The following is a 19,786-nucleotide window of genomic DNA, read 5'->3' as shown; positions in this document are numbered from 1 at the left end:
TATTTATTTATTTATTTATTTATTTATTTATTTATTTATTTTTGGCTGTGTTGGGTCTTTGTTTCTGTGTGAGGGCTTTCTCTTGTTGTGGCAGGTGGGGGCCAGTCTTCATCGCATGTGCGGGCCTCTCACTATCATGGCCTCTCTTGTTGAGGAGCACAGGCTCCAGACGCGCAGGCTCAGTAGTTGTGGCTCACGGGCCTAGTTGCTCCGTGGCATGTGGGATCTTCCCAGACCAGGGCTCGAACCCATGTCCCCAGGATTAGCAGGCAGATTCTCAACCACTGCGCCACCAGGGAAGCCCCAAAAAATGTCATATATTTTTAAAATTTCCTGAAACAAGACTTACATATATTCATTGTGCAGAGGTTTTATTGGCCATTTGGTTTTCAAGACTGTTGGGTTCTCTCAAAGCCCCAAAACTCTGGAGGAGGAATACTTCACAAATCACTGTGGTGATGCTCTAGCCCAAAACAACCTAGACTCTATGTTCCAAGCAACCTGAAAAAAAAAAAAAGTAGCATTCTTTAATTTTCTGAAATCTAGAGAGATCTGTTTCCTTTTGAAGTTCCCACAGCTCTCAACATGATGACAGTTTACTGGACAAGGAAACCTCAAATTTCACAAAATAAATAAAGAGGTAGGTAGGTAGGAGGTAGGTAGGTAGATAGACAGATATTAGATTTTTCTATAGAAAAAATTGAGACAGAGTTATCATTTATTTTACTTGACACTATTGGTTGAAACACACCTAGAATTGTATATCATGTATATATAGTAAAGACTTAAAAAAGTAAAAAGTAGAATTGGAGGGAGGTACAAAAAAAATGAAATATAAATTAAAACTTCATATTTTTACTTAGAAAATGTTAACATTATTTTAAATATTCAGTTTTAAAAACATAAAGTATTATTTTATTCATTCTAGTTCACTCTGTTAACCAGCAGAATCAAAATTTGATATCTCTTTACCTCACTGTGTGATTTCCAAGGTAAGCTATAATTTATGGAACTAGTTTATACAGGAAAAGTTTCCTGAAAATGTATTTGCGCACAGCCAAGATAAAGTCTTATTAGCATAGTGGCATGGCCTTTTGATATCTGTATTAACTGGTTATATGGCCACAGATCCTCTTTTTAATGCAGGCATCAAGGAAAAGAACATAAAAAAAAAAAAAGCAAATCATTTTGTACAAAATTATAGCAAAAAGTCTCCCTAAAGGTCTAAAGAGAAGTGAATGCAAAAACAAAAATGTGTAAACAGATTTGTAATAAATATAATTTTTACTTGCTAGAAAGCCATACTCCAAACATAATAAAAGATACATAAAAGCATATACAGTAGACTAACTGTTGAAAACACTGTAATATGAATTTCATGTGCTGGTAGAAATAAAATAAGAATTTTTAATATTATGCCCTTGGAATTAAATTTAAAATAAACTTGACTTTTTGCTGTACTTAAATTCATTTTAATATTTCTCTAATGTTATCATTTTAAAATTATAGAAAGGGAATGTAATGGTAATAAGAAAGGACTTTATATATGTGTATATTTGTATCTTTTATTGGTTTATATATAACTTGAAGTAAATTGGAAAAGTACTTTAGAACAATATCAGTCGGGAATACAAATAACAAAATCCATTCTGGGTAGATTATTAAAATATGTTAGGTTGCTCACAGATTCTTGGGGAGGGCTAGAGGGTAGGAACAATGCCCAAACACACCATTTAACACCAATGACACCTGCATCTGGGCGCTAGCATTTCTGCTACTAAAGTCCCTAAAGAATCAAATCTTCATTATCACACTGACTGATTCCAATTCAATTCTTCAGCTGCATGTGACTTATGAAACCAAGGTCATGAACCTGCACCTTAGATATAGTAGAGTCTGGGATTGTAGGTTTTCTGGCCTTTGCAATGGAAAAATAGGATACAGAATCTGGGGAATTACCTTAATTCTCAAAGTGTTATGAAGCCACAAATAACAAATATATGCTCTCAGATTGTGCTAAAGTTCAAATGAAAAAGCTGCTTCTTAAAAGGGATGACTTGCCTTCAAGGACATAGGTTTCTAAAACTGAGTTCAGATTTTTGGCCAAATGTAACATCTGGAATTATTCTCATATCAGGATTAGAGCTAGGTTGTTGCAAAAGACTAATTATAAATTTTTCTTCTTAAGTCCTAATGCACCAATTTCCTATAGTAACTCTAACTTCCCTAAAGATTCCCTCAAAGTTTAAACCATTCGCTTCATACCAACTAGCATGGCTGGAATAAAAAATCAGATAATAAGTATTGGCAAGGATGTGGAGAAATGGAGATTTTGTATATTACAGATAGGAAATAAAATGGTTTCAGTCACTTTGAAAGATGGTCTGGCAGTTTCACAAATAGTTAAATATAGCATTACCATATGACCCAAACAGTTATACTCTTAGGTATATACTCAAGAGAAATGAAATCTTATATAGGAATGTTTATCACAGCATCATTCACAATAGCCAAAAGGCAGAAATATCCATCAACTGATGAATGGATAAAGTACTATATCCATTTTCCATGGAATATTGGTCATAAAAAGAATGAAGTACTGATACATACTACAAAATGGATGAGCCTTGAAAACATTATGCTAAGTGAAAGAAGCCAATCACAAAAGAGCACATATTTAAGTTACCATTTACATGAAATGTACAGAATAGGTAAATTTATAGAGATAAAAAGTAGATTAGTTGTTGCTTAGGGTTGAGAGGGGATAGAAGAGTATGGAAATGGCATCTAAATTGTACAAGGCTTTTCTTTGTGGTGATAAAAAAGTTATAAAATTGACTTTGGTGATGGTTGCACAACTCTGAATATATCAATGCTAAAAGCCATTGAACTGTATGTCTTAAATGGGTGAATTATATGGTATGTAAATTATATCACATAAAGTTGTTTTTAAAAAAGCATTGTGAAAGTGGCATTAAGAGGATGGCAGCTGAGTTTCACGTATGACACTGTGAACCTCATCCATCACAGAAATGGCCTGATGCAGAAATTTCATTGCTGTGCTGTTGCCAATGCCCACATATCTGATGTAGAAAGAGCAAAAAGATTTATCTTTACATTTATGTTTCTTCCTTCACTTATTCATTCAGTATACACTTACGGAGAATCACCTGTTCTAGGCCCTATACTGGTCACCTGGAAATACATCATAAATAAACAACATCTACTCTTAATAAGTTAATCATTTAGTAATGGAATTGATAAATCAAAATTTATAGGTAGGGCTTCCCTGGTGGCGCAGTGGTTGAGAGTCCGCCTGCCGATGCAGGGGACGCGGGTTTGTGCCGCGGTCCGGGAAGATCCCACATGCCGCGGAGCGGCTGGGCCCGTGAGCCATGGCCACTGGGCCTGCGCATCCGGAGCCTGTGCTCCGCAACGGGAGAGGCCACAACAGTGAGAGGCCTGCGTACCGCAAAAAAAAAAAAATTATAAGTAGAATAAAATTATGTGTGTCTTGTTTTTAAAGTATATTGACTAAAGTACCTACAAAGTGAGTTTAGAGATAGATATTATAGCAAATGTGAACACTGAGTTTAACAGGCAGAAAAAGAAAGGAAAGGCAGCTCAAGGATAGTAAGAAAAAGAAGAAAAGAACAGATTAATTAATATAGAGTTAGTAGGTTTATGTAAAGTAAGTAGAGATGGAGGACAGAGGCATATAAATGAAACCAAACAACAGGTCAATGCCAGATTATAAAGGAAAAAAAAAATTCTTGGGGCAAGGAATTGATCTCTTCTTTTGTGGACTGTGGGATGCTACTGACAGAGAAATGATATAACATGATTTTGTCTGAATCTAAAAATAAAAATGTTATATTCGCTGAGAATAGAGAATGTTTAATTCCTAGAAAGTCAAATATCTATAGGCAAAAGGACCAAAAAAAAAAAGAGTACATACAGTATGATTCCATTAATATAAATTCTATAAAATGCCAGTCATGGTGACTGAAAGAAGATTGGTTTTTGTCTGCAGACTTGGTAAAGAGTAGGGATAACAGCAGCATAAAAAATTACAAAGGGGTAAAACTTTAAAAATTATGAATATGTTCACATCTTGATTGCAGTAATTGTTTCACAGGTATTTTCATATATAAAACCCTACAAATTGTATAGTTTAAATATACGCAGTTTGTTGTATGTCAACTATACCTCCATAGACCTGTTAAAAAATAAAGCATACGGCAAAATGCCCCCCCAAAAAAGATAAAAAGGGAAAGAAGAAAAACGGAATGTATAACATACAAATGATGAAGAAATAGAATGTTAAAAATCGTAAGCTAAAACAAGGAACAGGCCCTTTCCTTTTGCTAGTGAAGAGAGCTGTAGTAAGAATATATTATTAAAAAATAGGCAGAGGAAGTGAATAGACATTTTTCCAAAGAAGACATGCACATGTCCAACAGGGCAATCAAAAGGTGCTCAACATTACTAATTATCAGAGAAATGCAAATCAAAACCACAAGGAGGTATCACCTCACACCGCTTTGAATGGCTGTCATCCAAAAGACAAGAGATAACAATGTTGGGGAGGGTGCGAAGAAAGGGAACGCTTGTGCACTCTTGGTGGGAATGTGAATTGGTGCAACCACTGTGGAAAACAGTATGGAGTCTCCTTAGGAAATTAACAATAGAACTACCATATGATCCAGCATCCCATTTCTGGGTATCTAAAGGAAATGAAAACAGGATATCAAAGAGGTATCTGTGTGCTCCTGTGTTCATTGTAGCATTATTCATAATAGCCAAGAGGTGGAAACAACCTAATTATCTGTGTTCATTAACAGATGAATGGATAAAGAAGATGTGAGATTATATACATATATATATTAAATGGAATATATATGTATATTCCATTATATATATAAATATATATATTCCATTATATATATAAATATATAAATATAAATTTATATATATATATATATATATATATATATATATATATATTTGAATGTTATTCAGCCATGAGGTAGAAAAGTGGTTTCCAGGGGCTGCAGGGAGTGGATAGGGAGAGGTTGGTGAAAGGGTACAAACTGTATAACATGGTGACTATAGTTGATAACACTGTATTGTATAATTGGAATTTGCTACGAGAGTAGAACTTAAATGTTATCACCAAAAAAGTCTGTAGAGAATAGATATGTATTTGTATGTATGTAGAGAACATGTATATATGCAGAGAATATATATATGTATATATGTCTGTATATGTATATATATGCAGAAGAGAGAGAGAGTGAGCTTAACGAACAGGTGATGATTTGGAGTTTAATCCCTAAAGTCACTTTTTATTTGGAGCCTTCAGTCATCAATGACATTATTTTGTTCATTTGCTTAGTACCCAAACTAAACTGTACATGATATTCATGATTTTATCATTTTTACCATTGTATCCATAAGGATACCTGGCACATAGTAAGTACTTAAAACATATGTGTTAAATGAATAAAGAAGTATATAAGGTAAAAAGGATGACTCAGGTAATATCAACAAATTGATAAAGAAAAATCATCAGTACACATTCAAAAAATACGTGATGACCTCCAAGTGACTGAATTAACTCAGATAACAATCAAAATACTGCCATGAACAAACTTTTCAGCTTTCAATCCTAAAGGCAGGGAGTGGTTGAGATTTAAGAAATTAGATACAAGATGATAGTTACAGAAATGATATTTCTGTGAAAAAAATCTGTAGATTTAAAAATGCACACTGTATAATAAGAAAAATTGATGTTGAAAAATCAACATTGAGATACATATAGTAGATCAGATTATTATTCAGCAAATCATTCCCTTCCCTGCTACCTATATTAGAGAACCACTTCCTGCTCCACTGATATTTGTCTTGGCCAAGTAACTGCTTTGGCTGAAGCAATATGGGTAGACATGCAATGGGTCTGTTCAGAACCTAGGCTCTGAGTGATTTGAGAGATTCTGCATGCCCTTTGTAAGCCTTTAATCACTGCCTTTAGAAATTCATGACCAATACACACTGCCCCGTTAGCTGCATCCCAAAATGGGATGCACAAAGCAGATCCTCCCAGCTGACCAGCAATCAGCAATCTGAAGCAGTTGCCACAGCCAAAACTCAGACATCTGAACAATGCTTATCATTGTATGTCACTGTCTCATGTGGGTGATTATAAGCTATTACCATGGCAAGAGCTAATACTAGATATTGTCTAGTATATTTTGCTATTAAATTAAAGGCTAAAAAAGTGATTCATGAGAAAATAGGTATAAAAAGCAAATGCCTTGTATGAAAGCAAACAGGATGGTGTCTTCCACATAAATAGCATAAATATATAACAATGGAGCTAAAAATTGCAAATTTTTCAGAAAGATTTTGACCCAAATATTATAATCAGCCAAACTGTTATCAACTATTAAAATAGTAGTGATGAGACAAAGATGAAACAATTCCAAAAAAAAAAGGTGATAAATTCTTGAAGAAAGGCCTTGACCTTGAAGAAAGGCCTTGACTGGATTTCAGTCAACAATAAAATAAAACCAAATAAATAACCAGAAATGGAGAAGCTGTGGTAAATAAAACAAATAGACAACTTATAATGATCACATAAGTTAGAGCCAAACAGCTATTATTAAAAAAAAATGTTAAATACACATAACTCTTGAAAAATAAAATGAATATAATTGCATGACAGGAGGTGGAAAGGGAGAAGAGAAATTGATAGCTGTAAGGAAAATGCGTACTTAAAATCAGCATGCTTCCCCCAATCTCTTTATGTTTACTTTTACCTTTATATTGACTCAAGATATGGTCTATTTTACTGAATGTTCTATGTACACTAGAAAAAATATATATTTTCTGCTGTTGGGTGAGATTCTCTACAAATGTCGATTAGATCCGGGTGGCTTACCATGTTGTCAGTTCTTCTATACTGTTCATTTTTTCTCTAGTAATTCTGTCAGTTACTGCAAGAAGAGTGTTGAAGTCTCAATTAACATGGTGGATTTATCCCTCCTTTCTATTAAGTCCGTATTTGCTAAATTGGTGCAACGTCTATGTTAAACAGTATGGAGGTTCCTCAGAAAAGTAAAAATAGAACTACCATCTGATCCAGCAATTTCACTCCTGGGTATATATCCAGAAAAAATGAAAACACTAATTCAAGAAGATACATGCACCCCAATGTTCATAGGAGAACTATTTAAAATAGTCAAGATATAGAGGCAACACAAATGCCCATCAACAGATGAGTAGGTAAAGAAGATGTGGCATGTATATACAACAGAATATTACTCAGCCATAAAAATGAAATACTGCCACTTGTAGCAATATGGATGGACTTAGTGAATATTATGCTTAGTGAATTAAGTCAGAGAAAAAAAAGTACTGTATGATATCACTTATATACGGAATCTAAAAAGTAATATGAATGATTGTATATGCAAAACAGAATCAAACTCACAGATATTGAAAGCAAACTAGTGGTTACCAAAGGGAAGAGGGAAGTGGGGAGTGGTAAATTAGAGGTAGGGGACTAAGAGATACGAACTGCTATGTATAGAATACATAAGCAACAAATATATATTGTATAGCATAGGGAATTATAGCCATTATCTTGTAGTATTTTTATAATGGAGTATAAAAATATTGAGTCACTATGCTCTACACCTGAAAATTAATATAATTTTGTAAATTATACTTCAATTTTAAAAAGTCCATATTTTCTTCAGTATTTTGAGGTACCTTTGTCAGGTGTGCATATTTTTAGTGAACTGACTTCTTTTTTATGATGTAATATCCCTCCTATTTTGATAGTTTTCTTTGATCTATAGTCTATTTTCTCATTTGATACAATCATATTCCTGACTGAAGAACTTTGTATAGCAATTTAAAAAAGCAAAAATAAGGTTTTCTTGCAAAGGATTCTCTTAATTTTCTTTCATCTGAGAATATATTTATTTCAGCTTATTTCTTAAAGGATATTTTCCTTGCATATAGACTTCTGGGTTAACAGTTTATTTCAGGTGTTTAATCAGGTTGTGCTACTTCCTTCTCACCTCTGTAGTCTTGGAAGAGAAATATACTGTCATTTGAATTGTTGCCTTGTAACTAGTTTGTCATGTTTCTCCAGCTGTTTTCAGTATTTTTTCTTTGTCTTTAATTTTCAGCAGTTGATTATGATGTATCTCATTATCAGTTTCTTTGCATATTGTCGGAGGAGGTCATGGAGGCGACATGACCACCTGGTCAGAGGCTCCTCACCCCACCCCTGTCTTTGAAATGTACCTTTTGCCCACCGTTTCCACAGTAGGAGCCAGTTTCAAGAATACAACCTAGAGAGAGTAGTATGTTGTTGAGACTATCTGGACTGTGTATGTGACCTGTACCCCTTTAAGGCCTCCATATAAACTTTTAAGATTTTGGCCAGCAGGTGTGGAGATCTACTCCATCTTGTGGCACCCAAGACAAGCCTCTTTTGTAAGCTCCCTTGCTTATTACCTGCCACCTTCCACTCTGGAGGGGTCTGCCTCTCTCTTTGGTCTCTCATTTCCCTCCATGTACAGGTGTCACTTTCAGACCACCCAGGAAGTTCCTGAGGTGGCAAACTAACATGTATATACTGTTTGAGGTTCACTGAACTTCTTGAATCTATACATTTATGTATTTTGCCAAATTGAGGATTTTCTAGCCTTTCTTTTGCTCAACCTTTTTGTATTTTTCTATTGAAATCTTTCTCAACTTCTATGAGGGGTAATCTCTCAAAGGAACTTGATATACTGTTCATTTTTGGTCAGATTGGCTATTTTCTATTTAGGATTTAAAAGTAGATAATTTCCATTTGATTTATCAATACTTTTTCCATTATTTATTTCATTGATTGCTTTGCTGAGAATTTTTATTTTTCCATTCATTTCAAGGGTGTATGTCCTTATTTGTTGGAATATTTTTGCAAAGTGCTGCTTTAAAGTTTTTCTGAAATAAATGTAATATCTGTTGTCTCAAATTTGATATCCATTGGTGGTTTTTTCCTCACATGAGTTGACATTTTTCTGATTCTCTTTATGCTAAGAAAATTTAAATTGTCTGCTCATTTTGAATATTATGAGACTATCTTAACTTAAATCCTATAGAGCACATTGTTGGCATTTTTGTTGTTCTGACAGAAAATCTAAGTTGGTTAAGGCTGTTAAGTTCTGTGGGTCATGGCTTCAATGTAAGCGTTGTTTTCAAATCTTTGAAGGGCTATTCAGAGCTGTCTCATCTGTGCCCTACCTACTGTCTAGTCTGGGATCTTGGCAGTGGTCTATCTCACGGTTCAGTTTCCAGTGTCTGCTCATCCTGTTCAGATCAGGTTCATACAAACACATCTTAGAGGTGAGCTCGGGAGTTCATAAACAACTATGGGGTTGCTTTCCAAAGTCTGTATTTCTCTGTAATCCCCTCCATACTTTGTGGTACTCTAGGGCTTCTTTTTTACATGCTTTGGCACGAGTCTGGGCCTTTATTTACCTGCAGTTGCCATGAAATTCCCACATCTGTACCTGTGATTCAAGAGACGAGAGGACAGAGAAAGGAAAACAAAAACTAGGAACAATAGAGATTTGCTTTATCCTCTTGGAACCATGGTCCTTCGATCAGAGGAAGTTTCCCTATCTTAGACTTCTAGGTACTGCAGCTGCCTATTTTCACTGCTGCTGCTACTGCTACACCATATTCTTGTTTGGGTGTTGAGATATAAGAGGAGAGAGAGAAGTAAACCCTTGAGGATTCCTCCTATTCTCTCTGAATGTTAAGAGACTCTTTTTTTTCAAGCCAGAACTAGAAGGCTTATCCTTGAGTGCACTTGGTCAGGGTCCACGCCCATTTCCAGGTTTCAAGCTTCACTAAGTCCAAGTCAGTGTATACCAGCAGGGGAAAATGGCAAACTTACTACTGTTTTAGTAATATTTTGAGTTCTGGTTTTATTCCCCAATGTACTTGCTACTACTTACTTCTCAAATAACTCTTCCATGCATTCTGTTCAGATTTTATAGCTGAATTCAGTGGAAGACACAATGAAACGTGTTTACTTCACATTACATGGAACCAGAACTTTTCACTTTACTTATAATTTATTGAACCTTTTTTTTTATTCTACCAAAAAGTACAGGCATTAGTCCTAAAAGAAAGAGGTCATTGAATTTAGAACTCAGAATAACATATTTTTAAAAACCTTTTAAAACTTGATCTACTGAACCTTTATTCATTTTTTCTGGTCCATTTTTTCCACAGTTGGAATGTGGAAAATTAGTCATAGTTCAAGCTTTGTCAACTAACCAGTCCTACAACTGAGGCAAATCTCTATATACCTTGGAAATTGCTTTCTTCAGCAGTAAAATGAATGAACCAGGGCAAAATATTCTACTATATTACTTCCAAGCAAAATCATTTATTTAAAATTCAATTTAAATAAATCTAAAATCCTCATATTTTCATCTTTATAACCTCTCTATGGCACGTTAAGCTTGGATCATTTATATTTTTCCTGATAAAAAATAATTCAATTCCATTTTAAAATTATCTTATTCACTTGTGTGTTGGAGGCAAATGCCTCTGGTTCATGAGAGCATTTTGTGCACATCTCTTCCTAACTCCACATTCACTGATGACATGTTAGTTGCTTGGATTCAGCTGGAATAGGAGTATTTGCCCAATAAAAATTGTCAAATGTTGCAAATTGGATCTCTTTTTTTCTTACCTTTCCCTTTTCCCAAGCTGGTTGTTAATCATTTAGCAGACGCTTATGCTCCTCAATAATAGATATTTTTACTTCATGGAAAAATGATTTTATAGACTATTTCATAAATGGCAAAGGTATATTAGGACATAGATCTATCATATATTAGGTATATCAGTTCTTCTGGCAATACAATTTACTATCATAGAATTTGGCTGTGATTTTTGAAAACTTGCCTAGTATTTTCAGACACCCTGTCAAATTCTGATTGCAAATAAATTGAAATTGTACAAATAAGTTGTAGCTTACTAGCCAAAATCTTGGTTATTTTCTTAAAGACTCTAATGATCACTCTAGGAGTAAGGCTGGCGTATATTGCTTATAGAGCCTATACATACAGCTTATATGTTATATATCCAACTATAAATATAACTGAATTGGGAGAAATTATTGAAGCAGCTGTAGTAAATCTGTTTCCAAATAACATTTAAGTAGAAAAGCCTGCAAACATAGTTTACATGAATCACCTTCAGGGGAAGTAATTTTTCCCTTATAAGAGCTCCTATATATACTTAGATTTACCAAGACATGTCTTCCCTGAATGTGGTGAGAGGTTAATTAGAGGAAGGCAAGAGGGCAGTGCATATTAGTTTTGTATTGAGAAGCAGGAGGTGATGAAAGGCTCTCATTCAAGACACATTTGCCCTGGTGATTTTATCATGGTACTATAATTCAAGTTATGGTCCTCATGTCAGAAACACAATTTCATCAATACAAGAATGGACCTTCTATGAGAGGAATGGTTATATAAAGAAATCTAAAGATTAGTATATAAAAACAGAATACTACCCATCCTTTGCCATAGGACATGAACCAGACTATTCAAATAGGCAGACTTACCTGGAATGCCAAATCATAATCAGAAGGTTATTGATATGAATCAAATGAATGTACAATGACATCAGTTCTAAGAGAGCCTGACTTGAGTCTGTTTGTTTATCGCTACAATAGGGTTTATCTAAACATTGAAGCTATAATTATTATCATCGGCTGAAAGAACCAGTGTTGGCTCCATAATAGGGATGAGCTTAAGTCTGGGAATAATCTATTGGCTAAGGTTGCTACTGTGACTCATCTCATCTGACAACTCTATCTGATAGTCAGATTGAAGCATTCTTTTTCTTTAAAAAGGTAATATTTTATATTTTTCCAGGTAACAGTGAAAGCATTTCCACACACACAGCTTCATGTCTCAGTTCTTGGGGAGAAATAACAAGCCTACTTATTTAGGAATTTTTCTGATTTTTTCCTACATTAATGATGTTGAAATAACTTTATAAGCAGGACACTGCTATAAGTGCCTATGACTAGTATACAGAAAAGGCTGTCATATATTTATTTATATTTCTTTCCCTCACCCCTACCTCCAAAAGCATTTGATGTAGTTAACAGGTAGAAGTAAAGCAAAATGGAACATTCAACAAGAAAAAACAACCCTCTTAGGTAATGTGGTAGTTGTGGCTGTATGGACTACTTTTTGCTTCTAAAAATAAAAAGATAATGAAATTAAAAATTTTAAAATACAGACATAAGTTCTAAATAAAATCCTCAGGTGCCAGAAATTAACACTACCAAATAAACACCACTCACCAGTTGAGGGAAACAGAAAGCTTGTTGTCTGGTTGATATTGAAGTGGAGGGGGAAAAGTTCTTCAGTAGCAGAGGATTAAGTTTTTCTAGATACAAAGATAATGTGATTACCTAATCTCTTAATATGATTGTTGACCACAGAAAAAGTTCTGTCTAAAAACCTGTATTTTATTTCTTTTCAGATTACAGGTGGCTAGCTTGGACAGAAATTGTTTTAATTTTTATAAAACTTTACAGAAAAACCTAAGGAATAGCTGATAAATATTTATAAAAGACAGTTTTATGTACTCCAGTCTCATTAATATGCTCTCTGATTTCCAAATAGACAACAGGCCATAATTCAATTGAAGATATGAAGAATAATTGTTGTGGTCTTTCATAGAAACCATTAGGCAAAGAAAATTGGTGGTACTACTAATTCAGGGCATGAATTTAATATAAATTCCATGGTGTGTATTTCCCCCAGGCAGAGAGAGATAAAAACAGAAATCATCTGACATTCACTACTGTGTCCTTCCAAAGGTATTTTCCATTTGTGTCATTATATCCATTCTCTACAACAATTCTCTCCAAGAAGCAGACCAGGATGGATTAATCAATGAGAACACTTTCTTGTGTTACTGTTGTGTTCAAGCAACAGGATCCCTGGCCCTGGATCTGAGGGAGAATGAGAATGATGTTTATTATCCCACGAAGTGCTCTACGTGGATAACATCAGGCTAACTGCATCTGTCATAGCTCCTCTGAAGGTATCCTTATCTGTTCGTCTCCTGTTCCTCCCTTAATTACCCAAATCTGATGGTGCTATTTGTTTTCTCTTAAAAACCTTCTTGACAGAATATATTTATTTTATTGTTCATCATTGGTGGTATGATTTTCTGTGTTTCTTCATTAATTTGTGTTTACCCTTTCCCCTTTTTATTTTAATTTTGTTATTTTCTAGTGGGGTATTTGAGAGGCATACTATATATACATATATATATATATATATTTGAGATGGTTACTATATATATAGAGAGAGAGAGAGTGAGAGAGAGAGATAGTAAACAACTCAAATGACCAGCTACAATATATATATATATACACAAACACAAACACACATATATGTATATTATAATAATATAAAAATATACAATATAATATATAATATACATTAGTTATATAATATATTACTTATATTATATACTATATATAGCATATATTATTAAATATATTATATAGTATATATAATATATATTATATTCTATATAATAAACTATGGTATAGATAATAAAATAATTATATAATATACTATTGTAAAATATATATATTATAATAATATATAAAATAATATACATATTATATATTATATATAATAATATAACATATATTATATAATATATAATGAATAACATTTATATAATATATGTAATTTATATAATACTGAATATAATATATATAGGATATATGATATATGTTATCTATTATATATGATTTTCTTATATATTTAATACATAACATTTTATATAACATATATAATAAATATGAGTACATATATATGATATATATGAATAAAATATATAGTATCTATTATATATCATATATATGTACTATATTATATTATATTATATTACATACATTATATATAGTATATATAATATACATATTATATATTATATAATAATATATTATATAATTATATGTTATATAATATGTTATATAAAATATATAATACATATGTTATATTATATATTATATAATTATATACTATAATACATGTTATATTATATTATATTATATAATATAAATATTATATAATTATTATATAGTATATAATATACATATTATTATACAATATATTGTATAATAGAGTATATATAATATACTATATAATAATATTATATATAATATATTATATATTATATACTACTATATATTATAATATATAATATTATTTTTATATACTATATAATAATATATTATATAATGTATAACATATATTATATAATACATTATATAATATCATATATTATATAATATATAACTATATAATATAGTATAAAGTATATATTATATCATAAATAATAATTGCATATATAATTTATTATATTATATATAACATATAGTATATTATATAATAAAAATTATACAAATTATATAATATATATTATTATATATTATAGATGATCATATATTACATAATTATATAATATAATTTATTATATAATATGTTATATAATATATATTATATAATATATAACAATATATAATATAATTTATATAATATTATATATAACATGTATAATATAATTATATATAATTATATGTATAATATAATGTTATATACTATATTATATATAATATATCATATACTATATAATATACATTATATTACATATATATTATATAATAAAATATAGTATATATTATATATCATATATAATATATGTGATATAATATATTTAACATATAATACATATATAATATAATATATATTCATATATAATAAACATAAGCTTATTGTATGATAAAATATATTGTATGTATTATATATGTAATATAACATATAATATATAAATCACAAATATAATACATATATTTTATAGTATATATAGTATAGTATATAATATATATTATATGCCTATAATACATATTATATATAAGATATTGTACAATAAAATATATAGTATGTATCATATATAATATATGTAATATAACATATACTATACATTACATAAAACATAGAGTATGTATAGCATGGTATATAATAAATTACATATTATATACATGTAATACACATATTATATATTATATAATAAGATATATTGTACAATAAACTATCTCATATGTATTATAGCATATGTATGCAATATAACATGATGTAATATAAATTACATATATTATATAAATTAATATATAGCATATATAATATAGTATATATTATACATATTATATATCATATATAAGATATATTGTATAATAAAGTGTATATTATATGTATAATATATGTAATATAACATTTAATGTAACATGAATTACATATATTACATAGCACAGTGTAATATATGTTATATATTACATACGTATATAATATAAATATATATTATATATAGGATATATTGTATAGTAAAATTTATTTGTATTGTATCATATATAATACATGTAATATAACATGTAATATAAACTACATACGTATTATATAGTATATAATAAATGACATATTATATACATATATAACATACATATAATACATACTATATATTTTGTTATGCAATATAGCTTATATATAATATATAATATGTATTATATACATAATATATAACAGATTATACACTATACTATATATGCTATATAATATATTATATATGTTATATTACATATATGTGATATAATACATAGAAGATAGTTTATTATACAGTATAGCTTATATAATAAATATATATAATATATGTAATACAACATATATTTTAATATGTTACATACAATACATATAGTATATAATAAATTACATATAATATACATATTGTATATTATATATCTTTGATATAATGTGTGTAGTATATATAATATAAAATAGATTAAATACTATACTATATATGCTATATATGTATTAATTTATGTTATATTACATATATATGATATAATACATGACAGTTTATTATACAATATATCTTATGGAATAATATAATATATAATATATGTAATATAACATATATTTTAATATAGATTACATATAATAATATATAGTATAGCATACAATAAATTACATATTATATACATATAATATACATGTTACATATTATATAAGCTATAGTGTATAATGAAATTTATTTGTATTATATATATGTAATATAACATAATATAAATTAATACATATATTATATAGTATATATAGTATAGTATATAGTATAGTATACAGTATATAGTATTATAGTATAGTATATATAGTATAGTATATATATAATATATACTATAATATATAGTATATATTATATATATACTATACATTTTATATATTATATATAATAAGATATATTTTATAATACAATATATAGTAGGTATTATCATATATAGTATACGTAATATAACAGGTAATATAAATTACATATATTGTATAGTATAGTATATATTTTATTTTACATACATATATAATATACATATATTATATATAAGATATATTGTATAATAAAATATATATCTGATATGTAATATAAATTACATACATAGTATATATAGTATAGCATATAATATATATTATATACATCTTATATATTATACAATGATATTGTATAATAAAATATATAGTATTATATCATATATGTAATATACAATACAAATTAATACATATATTATATAGCATATATAGTGTAGTATATATTATATATAATATACATATATATGATGTATAATACAATATACTGTATGTATTATATATGTAATATAATATAAAATAAATTACATATATAATAAATATATAGTATATATAGTATATATTATATACAAATATAATATACATATATTTTATATAATAAAATTTATACTATGTATTAATATCATATATGTTTAATATAAAATATATATTACATTATATACACATTATAAACATATGATTCATTATATAATAATGTAAAATATACATAATATATAATCTACATATGTATTATATATGATATATATAATATATAGTATCTACTACTATATATTATATAGTTAGTATAATTTATTTAATATATATTGCATGTATCATATATAATACAAATGTTATATAGTATATAGTATATAAAATATATGATATATAACAATATTCATAAATAGATATGATATACAATGTTACATATATGATACATATGTAGTATATATTATATGATATATATTATATATATGATATATACTATAATATCACATAATATATATTATTGTTATATAATATTAAATACACATATAATATATATTATATATAATATATATCTTACACACACACACCACATATATGTATGTTATCTTGGCTTGGACTTCACCTCCTCTAAAGGTAACTCAATTATAGCTATTTAATAATTTAACCTTTTCTTGCTTTGGAAAAGCTTTTCTACCAACTAATTCATAGTCTCTTCTGTTCAGTATTAAAATACTTATTATCAGTAGCACTCATCCACCATTTGTCATTTACCGTACAATCTTGTGAAATTTATTTTTCTAGACTCATTCTTAGAAAAATTCACTTAATATTTGCTTCATGATGTAATATACCTTTTAGAGGTTTGTTGTTTTTTGGGGGTTTTTTCAGTGCTGTCTTGACAATTTTGAAGCCCTGGCTAAAGGCTGGCCAAGTTTCCCTCTGAGCACCTGATTAAGGCCACACCCTAATCACTTCTTTCATTGGTTTCTCTGTTATTAATGATTTATGACATTATACAGCACCCACCCATTTAATCCAAGATAATATCCCCATCTTAATGTTCATAACTATAATGTATCTGCAAAGTTCCTTTTGCCATGTAACGTAACACAGTTCCAGGTCTGGTGATGAAAATGTGGACGTCTTTGGGGAAGCATTATTCTACTGTAACCTAAAGCCAGTCAGCACCCTGGAGCTCAGCCCAAGTCTGGAGAAGAGCCTTCCAACAAAATCTATCCTGAAGCCTTGAAGAATAGAAGTGAACCCTATTAGCTACCTGGAGACAAGCCCACTCTTCTTACAGATTCAAGCAAAGCCAACAAACTGAGCTCAGATGTACTCAAACCATAGTTGGCCTGCACACCCATAAACATAAAAAAATATTTGTTGGTGACACAAAGGCACAGTTACACAGTATTAGTACATTAAAAACAGACGAAGAATAGGTACAAGACGTAATGGTTAGATCAACATGGATGTTGTCGGGATGTGTCTGTAACAGATAGATACAATGTAAGGTACTTTGGTAACCATGGCATTAATCCTTAAGACTTTATAGCTAAGCCCTGTGCATTTTCTACATACAATGCCTCTCCTTTTGAGAAACACTTTTGACTTAATACTATGTCCTAGAAGATGATTGAATGCTTGACTGTGAGCCATCAAGTTATTTGTGACCTAAGATTCCCATTCTGAAATGGGTATTTTCTGACTTACCAAGTCATAAATTTTGGCATTCACAGCAGCTTTCCATATCAAACAAATTTGATATATGAGATCAAGCTCAAGGAACTCTATAAGGAACAAGTAAGTTCCATTATGTTCCAAGCCCTACTAAGTAGGCCAAATTCTTATGGCATCTCCTCCTGATATACAGCTCCCTTTTCAACCCATATACATGACCTCATGAGGAGTTTCCTATAATTAGCTGACTGCAGAAAAAGTTGAACTTTGCACCACCTGCTGGTAGAAAATATCAACCTTGCAGTCCCAATCAGGGGGTTCTTAAATGATAGTGGTAAAGGAAATTCTCAGTAAAGGGAAGTTCAAGTAAAATGTGCGATTGCTCACTTCTTCTGGTTGTATAGATGACCAGAGTCATCTACAGTGATTCATGATCCATGACTCACATGTTGGCTGGATGGCATGAAGCAGGAAAAGACATGATCCATAAATTGATGACAAGATGTGAAGGGAGGAGATAGGTCAAAGGACATTTAGGAGGGGCAAAAAGTATAACCACAACAGAGAAAGTTCTTAATATCCTGGTAGGAAAGATGATCAGTTCTGTGTATGTCTTACAGCCTCTCTGCCCAGAAAACCAATATCTTTCTCAATGGCCTCTTGAATTAATTGACCATGGTGATACGAATAGAGGTTAGTTGTAGACTTTAATACATAGTACTTCCTCTATCCAAGTTTTGCTTTGGCTAGAGCTACTTGCTAGTGGCAATGATAAGCAGTGAGCTCCCAATATGACAACACTCCCCTGGGACAAACATGTTACCTGGTAACAGGTTGATTATCTTGCATATCTTCATATTGGAAATAGCAGCATCTGTGTTTCCTAAGAATAGATATTCTGAAGATAGACCTGATTTTCCTGCCTTACATAATGCTCTATTCATAATCATGTGCCGTCATTTACCATAAAGCTTTGTTATACATGCAACAACCTTAAAGCTGTTAAAGAGCTGCGAAATATTTGGAAAACAGTATCTGCAGAGTAAACAGTGTGTGGACAACGTCCTGTAGGATGTGTTATATGCTCTGCACTAGTGATCAGCTTAATAGCACTCCTTCTCTTATAGCCAGATACATAGGTCCAAGGACCAAGGTGTGGACATGAGAGTAGTTGTTCATAATATGGTTCTTAATTTCCTATTAGAAAAACTTTCATTTTGTATTTTCACAGTATTTGGCTCTGATGATCTGGAGGTCATGTTTCCTAAGGGAAGGATGTTTTCACCAAGGGACTCAAGATTGATTCCATTAAACCAGAAGTTGAGCAT

The 19,786-nt window shown here is 30.2% G+C and overlaps 1 long non-coding RNA gene across 1 annotated transcript in view; it reads right to left on the bottom strand.

Moving 5' to 3' along the window:
- Window positions 1–382: 382 nt before the first annotated feature.
- Window positions 383–19,786, bottom strand: part of LOC132422157 (uncharacterized) — a 164,533-nt gene continuing 145,129 nt past the window's right edge. Inside the window, exon 3 of the long non-coding RNA XR_009518818.1 lies at window positions 383–501. This is a non-coding gene — a long non-coding RNA (uncharacterized lncRNA). The remainder of the gene's footprint in view (window positions 502–19,786) is intronic.

The sequence above is a fragment of the Delphinus delphis genome, chromosome 3 (assembly GCF_949987515.2).
Source record: "Delphinus delphis chromosome 3, mDelDel1.2, whole genome shotgun sequence".
Taxonomy (NCBI): domain Eukaryota; kingdom Metazoa; phylum Chordata; class Mammalia; order Artiodactyla; family Delphinidae; genus Delphinus; species Delphinus delphis.
The sequence above is the reverse complement of the archived record's forward strand: the minus strand, read 5'-3'. Positions and strand labels throughout refer to the sequence as shown.